Source organism: Narcine bancroftii, chromosome 4, assembly GCF_036971445.1.
Source record: "Narcine bancroftii isolate sNarBan1 chromosome 4, sNarBan1.hap1, whole genome shotgun sequence".
In the NCBI taxonomy this organism is placed as follows: domain Eukaryota; kingdom Metazoa; phylum Chordata; class Chondrichthyes; order Torpediniformes; family Narcinidae; genus Narcine; species Narcine bancroftii.
Window position 1 is genome coordinate 234,691,461 of NC_091472.1, and position 19,091 is coordinate 234,710,551.

The 19,091-nt window shown below is 41.4% G+C and overlaps 1 long non-coding RNA gene across 2 annotated transcripts; it reads right to left on the bottom strand.

The window, feature by feature from the left end:
* Window positions 1–991: 991 nt before the first annotated feature.
* Window positions 992–12,855, bottom strand: LOC138761732 (uncharacterized). 2 transcript variants are annotated; one of them, XR_011356462.1, is made up of 3 exons: window positions 11,704–12,855; window positions 1,505–1,596; window positions 992–1,255 (listed from the first exon to the last, which is right to left on the bottom strand). It is a non-coding gene; the product is annotated as an uncharacterized lncRNA (long non-coding RNA). The 2 variants fall into 2 exon arrangements; XR_011356463.1 differs by having other exon boundaries at window positions 1,497–1,596.
* Between the last annotated feature and the right edge of the window lie 6,236 nt (window positions 12,856–19,091).

Genomic DNA, 19,091 nt, shown 5'->3' on the forward strand with positions numbered 1-19,091 from the left:
TCAAGACTTTAAAATTTCTGCTGTGGCGGCTTGAGCCACTCTGCAAGTGAACTGGAGCTGAGGACTCGCGGGGTGGGGGGGAAGAGCACCGATGTACTGGGTGCGGTGGGCTGGTCATTTCCGTCCTGGGAGTCACAAGCATCATCGGGAACTTGGCTATAAACGTGTGCGCGAGTTCGATTAAAATCAGTTGCTCCAGCTCACTCACGGCTGCAGGTGTGGTTTGTTCACTGCACTTCCTCGTGACCAGACTGGGAACATATTTGGCTGAGGATTTTTCTTGGACTATTAATACCATTGCTAGAGTCAAGAAGGCACATCAACGTCTCCATTTCCTGAAAATCTACAGCACACATGTCAAACTCAGGCCCGCGGGCCAAATTTGGCCCATGATATAATTATATTTGGCCCACAAGATCATATCAAATATGTATTAGAGCTGGCCCACTGGCTGCCGCGCCAGTATAGCGCATGCACAGCTAATACTACAAATCCCAGAATGCTTTGCAAATGCGTTGGCACCGGCCCGTCAGCCCGCTAATCGCCCCCACCTCCTCTGTTTACTTTCATTAGCATCTGCGACCTGTCGCCCAACTCACGTGTAATAAACCCCTTACGAAAAATGGCCAAATGAAAGACAGAAAATAGGACCTTTCAATACAGGTGGGAGGCAAACTCTATGTTCATCATTTTAAAAGACAAACCTGTTTGTCTTGTGTCTGGAGCCAGCGTGTCTGTAGTTAAAGAATATAACATACGACAACACTATGAAACAAAACACCAGGATAGATATAAGGATCTGAACGAGAAGCAAAAGCTCCAGAAGGTGGAGGAGTTGAAAAGAAGTCTGGTTTTACAGCAAACTTTATTTTATATTTTATTTCTCAATTGTTAATGCTTCTTCTGGAAAGAGTTTAACCAAAACTATTATTAAACATTTATTTTAATAAGAAAAAGTTTAACATTACATATGTTGAAAGAAGAGAAAACATGCAGATGTTGTTGAAAATTTTCAATAAATATTTAGTTTGGCCCACGACTTAGTCCAAGTTTTTAAATTTTGGCCCTCTGTGAATTTGAGTTTGACACCCCTGGTCTACAGGATTCTTCTCCCATTGCTCTATTGAAACTGTGCTGACTTACTAGATTCCTGTATGATTGGCCAGTTGTACAGCAGCAGATGAGGGATCTTCAATACAGCCCGAAAGGTCATTGGGGGCTCCTTGTCCCCTTTGGAGGATTTATTTCGATCTTGCTGTATCAGGAAGGGTAGACGAAATAGGTCCATTAAATCATGGAGGGACGAACAGACTTAAGAACATTTTCTATCCCAGAGCCGTCTGCTAATTAAACTCTGCCAATTTGTGCATTTTTGTATTGCTTTAATGCAATTTTTTTTCTTCTTGTTCTTATATGCTCCTGTATGTTGTATTTGTGAGTATCGTGCATGTTTTTTAAAAGTTCGTTGTGTTTTCTTTTGCAACAACAATACTTACTTACTTACTTAGAATGTAGACACCACCGGATCCACATTTCTTCCCCCATTGCTCCCCATCTCTAAGAGTAGGCACAGAACTCCAACCATGGAGGGACCTACTGAAAAACAGAAATAGGGTCACCTACTTTACAAGAATAGGAACTTGCTCCAGGACCCATTAAGACACACAACTACTGCAGAAAACAAGTAAGGCACTGATCCCACTAAGAGTCGGGAACAGATCCAAGGTAATGAAAGAATGGGCCAAGCAAAAGTGGCCATACAGAACTTCTAAGAAAAGAGGCCAAGTGAACACCAAGAGGGATGATTATCCCACTACCCACATGTTGACAATGAAGCATACTAGCATGGGTAGAACATTGGCTGATTGGCAGGAAGGAGAGTTGGAATACAGGGATCATATTCTGGGTGGCTGCCTGTTGTGTTTAACAGGGTTCAGCATTGGGGCTGCTTCTTTATATTTATATATTGATGATTTGGATTATGGAACAAATGGCTCTGTGGCCAAATTTGGAAACGATATGAAGATAGGTGGAGGAGCAGGTAGTGTGGAGGAAATAGGGAGGCTGTAGAAGGTCCTCAACAGGTTCAGAGAAGTGCAAATGAAATACAATGTCAGAAAGTGTACGGTCATGCACCTTAGGTCGAAAAAATAAAAGGGCAATCTTTTTTTTAAATTGAGGGAAAACTGAAAACACCTAGCTGCAAAAGGATCTTGGAGTCCTTGTGCAGGATAGTCTGAAGGTAACTTACAGGTTGAGTTGGTGAAGAAGGCAAATGCAATGCTGGCATTCATTTCCAGAGGAATAGAATACGAGAGCAGGGATTTGATGCTGAGGCCTTATAAGGCACTGGTGAAACCTCACATTTTTTAAAATAATTTTTTATTTTTCACACTATGAACCATATCAACCAAAATATGTACAAATGTTTCTCATTAAATTTACACAGTGGTCTTTTCTCCCCTTTTTCCCCCCTTCCCCTCCCTCCCCTCTTCCCACCCCCCTCCAAAACCCATAAATATTCAACATTTACAATACAATAAAACCATAAAACAATATCTTCACACAAAGGGAAATAAATAAGAAAAATGCGTCATCTATTTATTACACCATTTTGTCTTATCATTTTCATTCTCATTTTAGGGGTGGAGGTCCGAGGCAAGCTCTCTCTGATATGTTCCATGTATGGTTCCCAAATTTGTTCAAACATTGTGACTTTATTTTTTAAATTATATGTTATTTTTTCCCAATGGAATACATTTATTAATTTCCATGTACCATTGCTGTATTCTCATGCTCTCTTCTATTTTCCAAGTTGACATTATACATTTTTTTGCTATCGCTAAGGCTATCATAATGAATTTTTTTTTGCACTTTATCCAATTTGAGGCCTAATTCTCTACTTTTTATGTTACTTAAAAGAAATATCTCTGGTTTTTTTGGTATGTTATTTTTTGTAATTTTATTTAGTATCTGATTTAGTTCTTCCCAAAACGTATTTACTTTCATATATGCCCAAGTTGCATGTAGTGTTGTTCCCATTTCCTTCTTACAGCGAAAACATCTATCCGATAATGTTGAAACTCATTTTTTAAAATTTTTGAGGAGTGATACATACCCTGTGTAACCAATTATACTGTATCATGCGTAACCTTGTGTTTATTGTATTCTTCATAGTTCCAGAACATAACTTTTCCCATACTTCAATTTTTTATCTTTATGTTTAGATCCTTTTCCCACTTCTGCTTAGGTTTATAGTTTATTTCATTTTCCTTATTTTGCAGCTTAATATACATGTTGGTTATAAATCTTTTAATTATCATTGTGTCTGTAATCACGTATTCAAAGCTGCTTCCTTCTGGTAATCTCAAGCTGTTTCCCAATTTATCCTTTAAATAAGCTTTCAGTTGATGATATTGCAAACATTGTACCATGAGTTATTCCATATTTGTACTTCAACTGTTCAAATGTTAATAAATTATTTCCCAAAAAACAATTTTCTATTCTTTTGATTCTTTTTTTCTCCCATTCTCTAAAGGAAAGGTTGACTATTGTAAAAGGAATTAGCTGATTTTGTGTCAATAGTAATTTTGGTATTTGGTCATTTGTTTTTTTCCTTTCTATGTGGATCTTCTTCCATGTATTAAGTAAATGATGCAATACTGGTGAGTTTTTATATTGCACCAGCTTTTCATCGCACTTATAAAGAAAATGTTCGGGTACCTTTTCCCCTATTTTATCTAGTTCTATATTAGTCCAGTCTGGTTTTTCCCTTGTCTGATAAAAATCTGATAAATACCTTAATTGTGCAGCTCTATAATAATTTCTAAAATTTGGTAACTGCAAACCACCTTGATTATACCTCTCTGCTAATTTATTTAACGCTACCCTTGGATTCCTCCCTTTCCACAATAATTTCCTTATTATTCTCTTTAGTTCCTTAAAGAATTTTTCTGTTAAAGGAATTGATAATGTTTGAAATAAGTATTGTATCCTTGGGAACACGTTCATTTCAATGCAGTTTACCCTCCCTGTCAACATTAGCAGTAATTCTTTCCAATGTTCTAAGTCTTCCTGCAATTTCTTTATTAGTGGCTGATAATTTAGTTTGTACAAGTGGCTTAAGTTATTATCTAACCTGATACCTAGGTATCGGATTGCTTGTGCTTGCCATTTAAATGGTGATTCTTTTTTAAATTCTGTATAGTCCGCGTTACTCATTGGCATCACTTCATTTTTATTTGTGTTGATCTTGTACCCCGATATTTCTCCATATTCCTTCAATTTCTTATGTAATTCTTTTACTGATACCTCTGGTTCTGTTAGGTAGACTATGATGTCACCTGCAAATAAGCTGATTTTATACTCCTCCTCCTTTATTTTTATCCCTTTTATTTTATTTTCTATTCTTATCAGTTCTGCCAAAGGTTCTATTGCGAAGGCAATCAATGAGGGGGATAGTGGACATCCCTGTCTAGTTAACCTACCTAATTTAAAGTGATTTGATACATATCCATTTACTGTTACCTTCGCCAACGGTCCATTATACAATGTTTTAATCCAATTTAAATATTTTTCTGGTAGATTGAACTTTTGTAAGTAATTCCACACTACTCTGTCAAAGGCTTTTTCTGTGTCTAGAGCAACACCCACTGTTGGTTTCTTATTCCCTTGAACTGTCTGGATTAGATTAATAAGTTTGCAGACATTATCCACTGTTTGTCTTTTCTTAATAAATCCAGTTTGATCTTGTTTTACTATTTTAAGTAAACAATCGGCCAATCTGTTTGCTAATAATTTCGCTATTATCTTATAGTCTGAGTTAAGTAGAGATATTGGTCTATATGATGCTGGTGTTAGTGGATCCTTACCTGTCTTTGGTATTACTGTAATTATTGCTGTCTTACATGAATCTGGCAAATTTTGTGTTTCTTCTATCTGGTTCATTACTTCCAGGAGAGGAGGAATTAATAGCTCTTTAAATGTTTTATAGAATTCTATTGGATATCCATCCTCTCCTTTGGCATCTTTTTTAATATATCCTGTATTTCTTCTATTTCAAATGGTTTTATTAGTTTGTTTTGTTCCTCCTTGCAATTTCAGCAATCCAATTTTAGCTAAAAATTCCTCTATTTTGTCATCTTTCCCCTCGTTCTCAGTTTGATACAATTGTTCATAAAATTCCTTAAATTTTTCATTAATCTCTGTTGGATTATATGTAATTTGTTTGTCCTTTTTCCTTGATGCCAGTATCGTTCTTTTAGCTTGTTCTGTTTTAAGTTGCAAGGCTAATATTTTATGTGTTTTTTTTCCCAGTTCGTAATTATTTTGCTTTGTTTTCATTATGTTCTTCTCCACCTTGTACATTTGTAATGTTTCGTATTTAATTTTTTTGTCCACCAATTCTCTCCTTTTCATTATATCATCCCTTTTTACTTATTCCTTTTCTGTACTCTAATTCCTATCTCTCTTTCCAACTGCTCCATTTCCCAATTGTAATCCTTTTTCTTCTTAGTCACATAACTTATTATCTGCCCTCTAATGAAGGCTTTCATTGCATCCCATAATATAAATTTGTCTTTCATTGATCCTGTGTTTATTTCAAAAAACGTTTTAATTTGGCATTCAATAAACTCCCTAAATTCCTGTCTTTTAAGTAGCATGGAGTTTCTTTTTCTTCTTTGGCTTGGCTTCGCGGATAAAGATTTATGGAAGGGTATGTCCACGTCTGCTGAAGACTCGTTGGTGACTGACAAGTCCGATACGGGACAGGTAGGCATGGTTGCAGCGGTTGCAAGGGAAAATTGGTTGGTTGGGGTTGGGTGTTGGGTTTTTCCTCCTTTGTCTTATGTCAGTGAGGTGGGCTCTGCGGTCTTCTTCAAAGGAGGTTGCTGCCCGCCAAACTGTGAGGCGCCAAGATGCACGGTTGGAGGCGAGATCAGCCCACTGGCGGTGGTCAATGTGGCAGGCACCAAGAGATTTCTTTAAGCAGTCCTTGTACCTCTTCTTTGGTGCACCTCTGTCTCGGTGGCCAGTGGAGAGCTCACCATAGAACACGATCTTGGGAAGGCGATGGTCCTCCATTCTGGAGACGTGACCCACCCAACACAGTTGGGTCTTTAGCAGTATGGATTCGATGCTTGCGGACTCTTCCAGCTCAAGTACTTCGATGTTGGTGATGAAGTCATTCCAATGAATGTTGAGGATGGAGCAGAGACAGCGCTGATGGAAGCATTCTAGGAGCCGTAGGTGATGCCGGTAGAGGACCCATGATTTGGAGCCAAACAGGAGCGTGTGTATGACAACGGCTCTGTACACGCTGATCTTTGTGTGTTTCTTCAGGTGGTTGTTTTTCCAGACTCTTTTGTGTAGTCTTCCAAAGGTGCTATTTGCCTTGGCGAGTCTGTTGTCTATCTCTTTGTCGATCCTTCCATCAGATGAAATGGTGCAACCGAGGTAGGTAAACTGGTTGACTGTTTTGAGTTCAGTGTGCCCGATGGAGATGTGGGGGAGCTGGTGGTCATGGTGGGGAGCTGGCTGATGGAGGACCTCAGTATTCTTCCGGCTGACTTCCAGGCCAAACATTTTGGCAGTTTCTGCAAAACAGGACGTCATGCGCTGGAGAACTGGCTCTGAATGGGCCTTTTTAGCATGGAGTTTAACTCCCATCTACATGTTCTTGGTGGGATGGCCTCCAGTTCTATTGCTAATAATAGGGGTGAATGGTCAGATAGTAGTCTAGCTTTATACTCAGCTTTCCTAACTCTCCCTTGAATATGGGCCGACAACAAAAACATATCAATCCTTGAGTATGTTTTGTGCCTACTCGAATAATATGAAAATTCCTTCTGTCTTGGGAGTTGCTTCCTCCATATATCCATAAGTTTCATTTCCTACATTGATTTAACCATAAATTTGGCCACTTTATTCTTTTTACTTGTCTTTTGTCCAGTTTTATCCAACATTGGGTCCAAATTAAGGTTAAAATCCCCTCCTATCAATATATTTCCTTGTGTGTCTGCAATCTTCAAAAAAAATCCTGCATAAACTTTTGGTCCTCCTCGTTAGGAGGATATAAATATAAATTCTGAGTATATCTGACACTTTATCATTACATACCTCCCTGCTGGATCTATTATTTCCTCCTCTATTTTGATTGGTACATTTTTGTTAACTAATGTGGCTACACATCTAGCTTTTGAATTATCAGATGCTGCCATTACATGTCCTACCCAGTCTCTCTTTAATTTGTTATGTTCCATTTCATTTAGATGCGCTTCCTGCACAAATGCTATATCTATTTTTTCCTTCTTCAATAAATTTAGTAGCCTCTTCTTTTAATTTGGTTATGTATTTCATTGATATTTATAGTCATATCGTTCAACATGGCCATCTTATATCTTTCATACACCTCTTTTCCACCTCTTCACCACCTCTATCACCCTTTCCCCATTTTCATCTCTTACTTTTCTCTTATTACATGTAATGTACAACAACACATTTAAGACATAAAGTACCCCTGCAGTTCCCACATCCACTAATACCTTAACCCCAAAAGTTCCCCCCTCTCTGAGTTGCCCCATATCCCTTGCCAGGCAACCACAGCTCCCCTTTTCATTTGGATTGCGATCTTGTTCGCAGAGTCAACTGATTTTGCAGTGACGGTTATTCCCCCTCTACCCAGCTGTAATGGAAGATTTAAACCGCTTTTTACTTTTGCAGCCTTTGCAGCCTTCTGCAAGGCTGAGAACCTGCTTGTTTTTTAGAATCAGCAGACAATCTAATTTACACTATGAGGCCCAGGAATGCATATGAATTAGTAGATACACCTAAATTCCACCATGGGGCCCAGGATGCAATTGAATCAGAAGACACATCTAAATTCCACCATGAGGCCCAGAGATGCAGTTTTCTTTTGTTGGTTGCAGACTGTCAAGATAATTAAATCATTTGTTCAAAGAGATAAGCTATGAAGTAAACAACTTTTGAGTAATATAAGCCATGGTCCCACTGCTGAAGTTTGAGACTCTGAGAGGTGGCAAAATCTCTCAGCAAGAAGAAAAACTTCTAGAGTCCAGCTAACGACCCGCTCGAGGGAGGTGGAGAAGCTGCTACCAGCGCCCCGACAAACTACTACAAGTGTGCAGTCATTGCCTCGCTTTGGCAGTTGGGACCAGACCAGGCGTTGATAAGTATAGTTGGGAAGGGCTAGCATATTGTAGTTTGAAATCAGCTTTTGAATTTGTAATAAATATTTGTATAAACTGAACTGCTCTCAGTGTGTGTGTCTATTTTCTTTCGGTAGCTCAAACACTGACCAATCCAAAACGAACAAAGTGAGAGGTACAAGTTTACCCAGGACACCAGCCCTCTCCAGAAAACACTTTTTTTTAAACACATATAACAAAACTCTCTCTTTCCCCACCTTGCTCCCTTCCTTCCCTTCTCTTTTCCCTCTTTAGTTCTTTACATATATATTGTTTTTACATCTTTATATATACTTTATCGCCATTCTTCTTTCTTGTTACATCTCTTCATCTCTTCTCCTGTCCTGCAAACGTTCTGTGAATTCTTGCGCTTTCTCTGGATCTGAGAACAGTCTGTTTTGCTCCCTGGGCATAAATATTTTAAGCACGGCTGGATGTTTTAATATGAATTTGTAACCTTTTTTCCATAAAATCGATATCGCTGTATTAAACTCCTTCCTCCTCTTTGAGAGTTCAAAACTTATGTCTAGGTAAAAAAAAAATTTGACCATTGTATTCCAATGGTTTATTATCTTCTCTAACTTTATTCCTTGCCTGTTCCAGTATATTTTCTCTTGTCGTGTATCTCAAAAATTTTACTAAGATGGATTTTGGTTTTTGATGTGCCTGTGATTTCGGAGCTAATGCTCTGTGTGGCCTTTCTATTTCCATTTCTGTTGTTCCCAGGACCTTCGGAATCCATCCTTTTATAAATGTCTTCATGTCTGTGCCTTCTTCATCCTCCTTCAGGCCCACTATTTTTATGTTGTTTCGCCTACTATAATTTCCCAACATATCAATTTTCTGAGATAACAACTCTTGTGTCTCTTTAATTTTTTTGTCACTTTCTTCCAATTTTTCTCCTGTCATTCACTTCCATTTCTACAGCTGTTTCCCGCTTTTCCATATTCTCTACTCTTGTCCCTATTTCTGTCATTACCTGTTCTAACCTTTGCATTTTATCTTCTGTTCTTTTCATTTTCCTTTTAATTGCATTAAACTCTAACGATAACCATTTTTAATGATCTCATTTGTTTCAAAAAAGACTATATTCTGTTCATCAGTCTTACCTTTTATTTCTTTGTCCATCAGTTTTACCTTCTATTTCTCTGTGAAGATCTTGGTCTTCTTCCTCTTCTTCTGTATCTATATCTGTGTTTGTGTCTTCTTCTTCTCTTCTTTGAGTCTGTGTCTCTTCTGTTTTTCCTTATGAGCTGCTTGTATCTCTGTCGGGCCTCTTCTTGCTGGGCCTCTTGTTGCTGGTGCTCCCCTCCTGGCTGCTCGTCTGTTGTGCTTCCTGACGGTGATCTTCTTGTCGGTCATCCTTCCATCTATCTCCCTCTTCTGCTGGTTTCCTCGTCCTCCAGCTAAGTGCCCTGGTGTTGGATGTCCCTCAGCTGTTTGCTCTGTGACACCCCACTCCTCTGCTGATCCCCCCTCCCGCCGGTGTCCTCTCTCTCCTTTGATTGTGCATTGCACACTTTTGTTTGGCTCCGAGAGCCATTTTTATAGTGCACTGGCTGCTGGGTCGCGACTCTACAGGGAAGGTACTGACCTTGAGGGTCGGGCACTCTTCGCCACCACAGCATCCTGTTCCTTGCAGGTAAGGCCTTCTTCTATCTTCTGCAGGTAAGGCCTTCTTCTATCTTCTGCGGGTAAGGCCTTCTTCTATCTTCTGCGGCGACTTTTCTATTTTTTTTCCAGTTGCTTTTACTTTCTCCTTCTTGGGAGGCATCTTTTTTCTCTTCTCTGTATTTTTATCTTCTATTTCTTCTATTTTATTTTTGTTATGCTTTGCTTTTTCCTAACTTTTTTCCTATTTTCCTGGAGGGCTGGTTTTCCTGACCGGCCACTACTCCGTCACATGACTCCTCTGAAACCTCACATATTGTGAGTTGTTTGGGGCTCCTCATTTAAGAAAGGATGTGCAGGTATTTGAGAGGCTTCAGAGAATGATTTTGGGAATTAAAAGGTTATCATATGAGGAGCATTTGATAGCTCTTGGCCTGCACTCATTGTAATTTGGTGGGGGAGGGGGGGCGGTGAGAGCATCTCCTTGGAACATTTTGAATGATAAAAGTCATGGGCAGAGTAGATGTAGAAAAGTTTTTCCCACGGTGGTGGAGTCTAGGACAATAGGGCACATCTTAACAATTGAATGGTGTCCACTTAGAACAGAGATGCGTATGAATTTCTTCAGTCAGAGGGTGGTAAATCTGTGGAGATTTTTGCCCCAGGCGGTTGTGGAGGTGAGGTCAATGGTGTATTTAAGGCAGAGATTAATAGGTTCTTGATTAGCAGTGGCATCAAGGTTCTCAGGGAAGAAGGCATGGCAGCGGGGGTGAGTGGAAAAACAGATCAGCTCACGATTCAACTGCAGGTAAGACTCGATTAGCTTATTTCTGCTCCTATATGATCTTGTGTGTGTGTATGCGAGAGAGAGAGAGACAGTGAACATGTGAAGGGGTGTGTGTGCATGTGTGTGAGAGGATGAATGTGTTTGTGATGGAGAATGTGTATGTGAGGGGTGCATGAAAGAGGTGCTGTGTATGTGAGGGGGTGTATGCTTGAGTGGTGTGTGCAAGGTGTGTGTACACAGGTTAAAGTGATGTGTGTGAGGAGTGTTTGTGTAAGGGTGAATGCATATGTGTGGGAGTGTATCTGAGGAGTATTTGTGTGATGTGTGCATGAGGGTGAATGTGCGTGGGTGAAGGCAAATGGGTGTATGAGGATTTGTGTGTGTACTTTGTGCAGGAGTCTGGTCCTCTGTTGTCTTGGACTTTGCCATTGGGACAAAGACTGATCTGGAGGTAAATTACAGACATTCAGTCACTCTGAGGAGACCCTCTTTTGCTTCTTTTATCATTCTCCATTCTAAGACATGGCCAGTCTGAATGATGCTGGGACCGATCATTAAAGCATTCAGAACTTGAATAAAGTTGAATAACAAAAATGGTGGCAGAGCCGGAGCTGCTATAACTGCACTGCTGCTGGTGGTACTGAGCTGGGAAAGTGGGACACAGCACTGAACTGAATGGTTCAACCACCAGGTCTTAATGCCAATGGCTCCATACATGCTTTAAATAGCCTGTTAAGGGAGCCGACTGCTTTTGTCAACAAAATCCTGCAACCGCGGGTCTGTGTGCACAGTGGCAATCTGTATTCAGCAGCAGGCCATGAGGAGTTGCAGTGAACCAGCGCAGGGGTCTAGAAATGGGGAGAACACCCCCCACCCCCATTGAGGAGAGAGATGACCCTACAGGACGGTGACCTTGGCAGCAGATCAGCGAGGGCCTCAATGACTAAGGGACCCACTTAGGCTGCAGGCGACTGGCGGCCAGGGGGCCAGCAAGGGCTGCAGGAGACTGGGTCATGGGAACCAGTTATCTGACCAGGATTCAAGAGGATGCGGAGGGCAAGAAGGACTACTGAAGGGCCTCAGGCATTGAAGACTTACCAGTCATGTTGGAGATTTGGATCTGGAGCTCTGGTGGCTGATGGATCGAACCGGGGCTGCAGTAGCACTAGAGGTAAATTACGGACACTCAGTCACTCCGAGGAGACCCTCTTTTACTTCTTTTTGTTACTGTAAGGGACACCAAGCAACACTAATGGTGACTCTTTGTCTGCCTTATGACAGGCAGAAGGCAATTTTGTGTACAATTACATGACAATAAATTAATTTTGAACAAAGAGGGGATCAAATGGCCTTGTGTACTGAAGGCTTCTGATCGTTTTGGAAGTTTAGATCTGGAGCTCAGATGCCGAGGGTTTGAACAGAAATCTGTGCGGCTACAGGAGCACTGCAGGTGAATCCATGGAAACTGACTCTGAAGGGACTTTCTTTTGCTTCTCTTTCTCTGACTAAGGGGCACCGGGCAATATTAAAAGTGACCCTTTGGCTTAAGGCAGACTAAAGGAAATTTTGTGTACTATTACATTTTCTTATTGCCAGTTCTCATGAACAAGCACCAGGACTTGGCCTAGCTAGCGGTGCGAGGAGCCCTCCTCGTCAGATCCTTCCTGTACAACTGAAACATCACCAAATTATCCCCGAGATGACTGCAGTGGAATGGAGACAGTCATCCACCTCTTTGCAGCATCCAGATTCACTAAGAGTATGTAAAAAAGGATGCAAAGATTCTTGTCATGGCTCACCCCCAGTAGCAGCAATGATAGAGGACACTGATTTATGGGCTGTTCCTGGAGACACAGAGTTAGACATCCAGAACTGCTGGAACACCATCAATGTGGTGAAAGGCACACTCTGGTCTACCCAAACCTGCTGGTCTTTCAGCACATGGAGATGTCAGTGAGAGATTGCTGCTGAATGGCACATTCCAGGTCGCAGGAATGCACTGACGCATGGTGCAGCCAACACGAGGGCATTGCAGGGAAGGACTACAGTCTAGGATCCTCCTGTTACCGGGCATTGAGCTGCTGAGACAAAGGGGAAGCCCCTCAAACAACCGAAGTGAGAGAAGCAACAAGAGAATGGTGTAAATATAAATGAATACACTGTGGCACAGTGTATTAGGCACAACCTAATGGCAAACCAGCCCCACTTGTATCGCCACGTGGCGGAGCAGCCATTAGAAGATGTTGTCGTCAGGGGTTTCTTCTTGACTCCAGCATCCTTTCCAGCGCGCGCCCTGGGCAGCAATTATGATGTCACAATGCACCAGGTGACTGAGCTCATGCTGCCCTTAAAGGGGCGCGCTGAATTTGAATAAAAAGTCATTAATGACCAGCCACCAAGGTAGCAGTGATTTCCTTCAGCTCCTCAGAGCGCCACATTGGTGGCCCCGAATGGCCCAGATGACTTTCTGGACCCAACCAACGAAGGACATGGCAGAGGTTAATGCAGTAGCCCTTAAACTTCTCCCTTTCAGGCCACAGCGCCCACGGACATGGTTCGGCCAAGCGGAGGCACAATTCCACCTCCACAACATCATGGCTGATACCACCAAGTTTTACCATGTCATGGGCACCCTCGATCAGGACACGGTGGTGAGGGTGGACGATATCATCCATTGGCCACCAGCGACTGAAAAGTACACAGCCCTCAAGAATTTGATCCTGGGGAAGTTTGGCCTCTCACCCCAGCAGCATGCATCCAGACTCTTACATCTAGACGGGTTGGGGGACCGCAGCCCCTCAGCCCTCATGGACAAGATGCTGGCCCTGGCAGAGGATCACGAGCCGTGCTTCCCCTTCAGACAGATCTTTCTAGAACAGATGCCAGAGGACATTCGGCTCCATCTGTCTGAAGAGGGCGGATGTCCTCTGGCGAGCTAAGCAGGAGAACAAGGCAGCACTCAGTTGTCTCCAAGGTATCCAAGTTCTCCAAGCCAGTGCCCCGTCATCAGCAAAATTCCCCCAAGGTCAAGCCCAAAGAAACCCAGTCATTGTGGTGCTTCTACCATCAGTGCTGGGGGGGGGGGGGTACTAAAGCCCGCAAGTACTGCCAGCCCTGTGATTACCAGGGAAATGACCAGGCCAACCACCGTTGATGGCTGCGATGGTTGGCCACGTGAACAGCCTCTTCTACATCCATGACAGATCCACAGGTCGCCGGTTCCTAGTCGATACAGGGGTTGAGCTGAGTGTCCTTCCACCCACAGCGCTGGAAACATGGATTTGAACCCCCGGTTCAACCTTGCGGGCTGCCAATGGCTCTATAATCAAAACCTTTGGCACTCGTAGGGCACAGATACAGATCGGGGAAGAGAAGTTCACTTGGAGGTTTGTCTTGGCCTCGGTGAGCACGGCGCTGTTGGGGGCTGACTTCCTAAGGGCTCATGGCCTGCTGATGGACGTGAGGAGCAGGAGACTGCTCAATGCCCGCACCTTCCACTCAGTGCGCCTGGGCACTGTAGACGATGCCAGGTCGGAGATCGCCACAGTCACCTCCTGTCTTGGGTAAACTTGTACCTCTCACTTTGTTCGTTTTAGATTGGTCACAGTGTTCAAGCTACCGAAAGAAAATAGACACACACACCGAGAGCAGTTCAGTTTATACAAGTCTTTATTACTAAATCTAAAGTTGAATTCACACTACAATATGCAAGCCCTTCCCAATTATACTTATCAATGCCTGGACTGGTCCCAACTGGCAAAACGAGGCGACGACTGCACACTTGTAGTAGGTTGTCTGGGCGCCGGTAGCAGCTTCTCCACCTCCCTGGACCGGGACGTCGGTTTAGAATCTTGAAGTTCTTCTTGCTGAGCGATGTTGCCACCTCTTGGAGAGTCTAAAACTTCAGCAGTGGGACCATGGCTTATATTACCCAAAAGTTGTTTACTTCAGATCTTATCTCTTTGAACAAATGATTTAATTATCTTCAAGGTCTCCTGTCTGAGACCAACAAAAGGCAACTGCATCTCTTGGCCTCATGGTGGAAGTTGGATAATGTCTTTTTTTTAAAACTTTATTTAAGATTTTAGAACATGAATAAAATATAAGATTACATTTAAAAAAATTAAGAATAAGATAATGAAATTACAATACAGCATCAGTAATCTAAATAAACTATACCCCCCCTTCCCCCAAAATAAAGAGTGAAGAATTAATAAAGTTAGTAATATATGTAAGAAAAAAAAACCCACTTACAAAAAAAAACAAAAACATAACAGATTAAAATACTAACAAAAAGAGAAGTAATTAATACTAAGATATCACACTTAAAAACATACTTAAATCAAACTTAAATGCATATATTTAACAAACGGAGTCAAAATAAAACATGTATTTAACTCAAACTTAATATAAAAAATTAGTAAAATTAGTAATATTATCTATCAAAAATTCTTAAACAATAATCAATTCTTAAAAAAGAATTGTAGCATGAAAAAAAAGATGAAAAAAAAACTTTCTCTATAGAAATAAACCTTCACCAAATATCAACTAACTTCACATCTATCATATTAGTCACATAAACCACCATCTTAAAACAAAATTCAAACCTCATTAAGCATTGTACAATTCAATTTTAGTACTCTTCCACCATTTTTCCCTTTTACTCTTGAATACTTATCCAATAAAAGCTCCAATACCACATTTAAATATCCCCAATCATTACATTAAAATTCACATATCCAAATAATAAAAACACATCTACAACAAAAACTATATCTTCAACAAATAGAGCATAAACCACAAACAAAATTCAAGCCTCATTAAGAATTGTACAATTCAATTTATAACTTTCACCATTATTCCCTTCGTTCTATAACTAAAATAATAAAATACTATACAGCAGAATTACCACTCCTTTCACCTTGAAGTTAAAGGAAGAATAAAAAGCTTATCCATCCCATTCACATTTAAATTTCAAATATTCCTTATCTACTGAATAAACTTTTTTAAAAAAACCACGTCAACTTTTAATTTTTAAATCAATCAAATACTTTCTTATGCTTAATAAAGTTATTAAAACTGTAAATATAAAAAAAAACAAATTTAAATTTAAACATTACTTAAAAAAATACAAAAAAAAGAGAAGGAAAAAAAGGAAAGAAAGAAAAAAAAACCCTCCCCTTATCCCCTCCTAGAACTACAAAAAAAAGAAAAAAAAATTTTTTTAAATTTTTTAAAAATTAAAAGAAAACCTTCACTCCTCAATCCAAAAATTAATAAGAAAAAAAAACCAGGCAGGAGGCAACTGCTACCTCCTCCTGGGTCAACCGCTCATTGTGGTAAGTCCCACAAAATATTGGGTGTGAGATAACTCACAAGTAGCTGATGACTTCTGGAAAATAGTGCCCACCCAGCTCCCTCTCCCAACTCGTGTTTCACTTAAACTATCATCGTTATTTAAAATTTTCTCAAAGAAAAAAAAACTTCTTTTTATTATTATTTTTTTAATCAACTTTATCACTTCGATCGCCATTATTTCCATTTCTCCTTGGAATTCGATTCCCATCTTGTGTCTCCACTCTCTTTGGGGACCGTGGAGGACTACATCTTTCCTGAAATTGTGTAATTGGTAACGATTGAGCAAAATCCATGGCTTCCTTAGGATCATCAAAAAATTTTGGTTGGTAACCATCTTGAAAAATCTTCAATACCGCAGGATATCTAAATGTTGCTTTATAACCTTTTTTCCACAACACTTCTTTCACAAAGTTAAATTCACATCGCTGAGACATAACTTCTTGACTCAAATCCGGATTAAAAAAAACACTATTATTCTGAACCATCAAAGGAGATCTTCTTTGTTGTGCACTTCTTATGGCCACATGCAAAATTGTCTCTCTATCATAATAATTTAAACAACAAACCAAAACAGGTCTTGGCTTTTGTCCAAAAGGAGGCTTTCTTCTCAAAGCTCTATGAGCACGTTCCAGTATTAAGCCTCCTGGGAACTTATCGTCCTAATACTTGTGGAATCCACTCAGTAAAAAATTTTCTTGGATCTGATCCTTCCATATCTTCTGGTAAACCAACAATTTTTATATTATTCCGTCTGGATTGATTCTCCAAATAATCAACCTTTTTCACTAAATTTTTATTCTGAATTTGTAAAGTTTCAATTGTTTTATTGACATCTTGTAATTGATCTTGTACCTCAACTAAACCTTGGTCACAAAAATCAAGTCTTTCACTCGTTTTAAGCTTAAAAGCTCCATAATCAGCCATCTGTTGAATATTAATATCCACCAAGGTATTAAGTTTAGTATCAAGTTGATCTAGCGAATTCTTTCAATGTAACAGCTAACTTAGATTCAAGACTCTTAAGAAACTTATCCACTGAAGTAGATTCAGACACAATAGGGTCCTGTTGTTTCTGAATAGCCAAAGGATCTTGTATTCCCTCCCTTAATTTAACTGCTTTTCTTGCAGTGTGACTTCGTGTAGAAACCCCTGCCATAACCTCCCCAGTAATATCTGGAGGTTGATGGCGAGGGTTATCCCCAAGCCATATTCTGTCAAGCATCTCCGACACATTAAAGTCTGTAGAAATCTTCATTTCAGGTGGTGCACTTCGCAGCGCCACCGCTACATCAGTCAGTGGACATCCCTTTAACTGCAAGCCTTCAGCTGGCGGCTTCCCAGCTGTTTCAGCTGTCAAAGGCTCTGTAACAGTGCTCATAGCGGGCGTTGATTGAATACACGCGCCCGGCTAGCCCTTTGTTCTAAGGGCTGCCGGGCGCCATTTTTAAAGAGCCCTACCGGCAGAGAACGGAGCTCCGCTGCTGATTCCTGTGCTTCTCCTCCTGGATCCATTCCACGCTGAGTCCTGGCTTCTTGTAAACAGGTAGGCTCTGATATCTTCGGAAAATGTAATTTCTTAATGATCTGTTGCCGTTTTTTCTTGCTTTTTTTTCAACAATTGTACCATTAGAAACTAGTTTAACAGCTCTAACTATATCTAACCTTGAAAAGGTTTTAACGGGCATTTAAAGACAAAACAATACCAAAGAGTCGGGAGAGGGCTGGAAGGCACGTCTATTCCTTACGCCATCTTGCCATGCCCCCGAAGTTGGATAATGTCTACTGATTCATATGCATCCCTGGGTCCCATAGTGTAAATCTAGATAATGTCTTCCTATTCAACTGCATCCTGGGCTCCAGAGTGGAATTTAGGTGTGTCTACTAAATATGCATCCTGGGCCTCATAGTGAAATTGAGATTATGTCTTCTGATGCAACTGCATCCCTTCTTTCATAAGCTAGTCTAAATCCTCCAATACACCTCTGTCGAAGACAAATTCACTGGGATCCTCAGTGAGTTCCCTGCCATCCTGGAGCCTCGCTTCAACATCGCCTCCCCCCGACATGGAGTATTCCATCATGTCTCCACACAGGGCCCCCCAATCTACACCAGGGCTAGACAACTGCTGCCGGAGAAACTGAAGCAAGCCAAGGAGGAATTCTCCAGACTCCAGGAGTTTGGCATCGTTCGGCGATCGAACAGCGCTTGGTTGGCGCCGCTACACATGGTCCCAAAGTCATTGGGAGGTTGGAGGCCCTGCGGAGACTACATATGACTGAATGACCCCACGACTCCAGACAGGAACCCAATCCCCCATATCCAAGATTTAGCGGCCAACCTCCACAGCATGCGGTTCTTTTCAAAGGTCGATATGGTGCGCGGATACCACCAGATCCCGATCCACCCAGATGACATTGTAAAGACCACCATTATAACCCCCTTTGGCCTGTTCTAGTTTCTCCGCATGCCATTCGGCCTGAAGAACTCCGCCTAGATATTCCAGCACCTCATGGGCGCAGTGTGTGGGGATTTGGACTTTGTCTTTATCTACCTAGATGACATCCTGGTAGCTAGCTGCACTCATGAAGAGCACAAGGCCCATCTCCGTACCCTGTTCGCCAGCTGGCAGAATTCGGCCTCAACAAGGTCGGGAAACAAACTTTGCAGTTCTTGGGGCACACCATCACAGCGCCTGGGGCAGTTCCGGCACCGGAGAAGGTGGCAACCGTCCGACGTTTCCCCAAGCCCTCCTCCTTCAAAGGGCTACAGGAAATTGTGGGGATGGTGAACTTTTACCATCGATTCATCTCCATGTGCCCTCAGTTTGCACTGATAGCGACGAAGAAGAAAACCTTGGCCTGGTCAGGGGAGGGAGACGATGCTTTAGCAGCGACGAAGCATGCCCTCACTGAGGCGACTTTGTTAGTGCACCTGTGCCTGGAAGCACACACGATGCTATTGGTCGATGCTTCCACACAGCAGTCAGAGGGGTGCTCGAGGAGTGGCTGGACAGACACTGGCACCCGCTAGCCTTTTTCAGCAGGCAGTTGCAGCCTCCCGAACTCAAATACAGTGTGTTTGTCTGGGAGCTCCTGGCACTGTACCTGGCCATCCACCATTTTCGATAT